This window comes from Pteropus alecto, unplaced genomic scaffold (assembly GCF_000325575.1).
Source record: "Pteropus alecto unplaced genomic scaffold, ASM32557v1 scaffold65, whole genome shotgun sequence".
NCBI lineage: Eukaryota > Metazoa > Chordata > Mammalia > Chiroptera > Pteropodidae > Pteropus > Pteropus alecto.
Genome location: NW_006439191.1, coordinates 1,310,889 through 1,313,044, shown reverse-complemented (window position 1 = coordinate 1,313,044; position 2,156 = coordinate 1,310,889). Strand labels below are relative to the sequence as shown.

The 2,156-nt window shown below is 37.0% G+C and overlaps 1 pseudogene; it reads right to left on the bottom strand.

Moving 5' to 3' along the window:
• Positions 1–807: 807 nt before the first annotated feature.
• Positions 808–926, bottom strand: LOC112483307 (annotated as a pseudogene).
• Between the last annotated feature and the right edge of the window lie 1,230 nt (positions 927–2,156).

Here is a 2,156-nt window from a genome sequence, read left to right as displayed (position 1 = left end):
ACTTGCAAATTGATCTTTAGTTTTACTATACAATTGGACCCAAATAACATACTATAAAGATCATGGGGTAGAGACTGCTTTATGTTTTTCTGTTTACCAATATTTATCAGTAGCCTCACCCAAGGCCTGGAACATAGTAGCTATAAAATGCCTGTTGAATGTAGGATGAAACTAGCATACCTAGACTACTATTTTTGAAAAAATCTGTAAAGAAATTACTGTTTCTGAATAGCCAAAATTATTCTTTTAAGCTTCTTGTATAGATTATAGCAAGACGGCTTTTGATTGTTTTGCCTGTTCTCTTTGAACATATATTTTAATTTTTAAAAATTATCTATAATAAAATACTATTATTAATAAGTTAACATTAACTTAGTTATTAACCGTATGTGGTAAATGTGTTTTGCATTACATAAATTAGTTTATGTAATATTTAACATGTAATCCAGTTAATATTATCTCTGTGTTTCAGAGACGTAGTTTACCAAAGTTTATGCAGTTAGTAAATTGGAGCTGTGATTTACATTTAATTTTATATGACTTCAAATTGCTCAATCTCAGATATTTTACAAGATTTCTTAAAATGCTTCTAAAAATGAATTAATTCTGAATGAATATATTTTGAATCAATAACTAGAAAACAGATATTTTTACTAAAACTGCATTTTTATTTTTAGTATAAAAGCAAATGTCTTTTTAGTCTGTAGTTTGTTGGCCTTAGATTTTGTGACACCATTTTCAATTAAAGAAAAAATATACTGTACCAAAGTGAAACATAATAATAATAATTATTATTATTATTTTAAACACCTCCAGCACCTTGTCTTCCTAGGTGGTCTCCCATCCAAGTACTAACCAGGCCCGACCCTGCTTAGCTTCCAAGGTCAGATGAGATGGAGCACGTTCAGGGTGGCATGGCCATAGTCTTATAATTATTTTTGAAATGATAGGCTTTAATGTAATTTTCTCTTTACTGACTCAGACTATTTTGGAGAACTTTTTATTTCTCTCTCTCTCTCTCTCTCTCTCTCTCTCTCTCTCTCTCTCTCTCGCTCATCTGACTTAAATGGGGCAGGCATTTTACACAGCACAGGCACGCTGCTGGCACTGTTGAGATGGCAGGATGCCACAATACACACCAGAGAAGCTAAACGCATTTTTAAACCAGGAAGCAAGCTGGTTTTCCATTGGTGTTTATAATAATAATGAGTGACTTGAATGAAGCACTGGAGTAAAAGGCAAATCTCTGTATCATGTTTTCTTATTTTCTCTTGATCTACTAGAGCTATATATCAAGGTCATGTAACCTTTTTTATTTGTCCTCCTCAACCTGTCTCAGCTTCCTAGTCTCTACATGGTGACTGATAGCGCGGTCCAGTGATGTCAGGCACACGGCGGCTGCAGTAGCGCTAGAAGCAGCAGCAGTGGTGTTATTGCGTAATGAGAAAAAAAAAACAACTTTATTTTTGATGCTCATAAAAATGCACTTAAAAACGTCTGAAAAATCATCTTTGTGGCGCTGCCGCAGCATGGAGTGGGGGTTGAGGGGAGAGCTCTTCCCCATTTAATCTCCCCCACTGCAGGAGGATGCTTAGGGGGAGAGGCAGGTCCGCGCACTAAAACAAGTCCTGTTAAAATGCGCGTTGCATAAGTGCTGTAAGTGGGTTCGTGGGATTTCTTTTGAACCGGTATGAGTTTGTTGAGGTGCATTAAGCTTCCGGGGCGCGTTGCGGGGCTCCCGGTTCTGAGCCCGCGCGAGGGGCCGCTGAGTCTACTTACCGTGAGGGAGGCTACCTCGGGCTAAGGGGAAAATCAGGTTACATTTTATTCCAGATACATCATGTTGTTACATAGTCCGTTAGTTCTAAGAAACAAACTCCAGGCAGTGAATCCTGGGAAACAAAACTGCCCTTGGAACAATAGCCCAGTCCTTCCGTATTCCCAATATGTGGGAAATACGTTTCGGTTTATCTCTTATGCAATGAGATTCATTGAGTCAAAATTTTAAAGTGAGAGACTGAATGAAAAATAAGTACTATACTTTTTAGTCTATAAATATAAAAGTTTAGAAAATAAGTGTGGTGTGGCTAAAAGATGAATAATATCACACCAAATCGAATTGAAAGAATGAGGAGTGTGAACCCAGAGAAAAACTG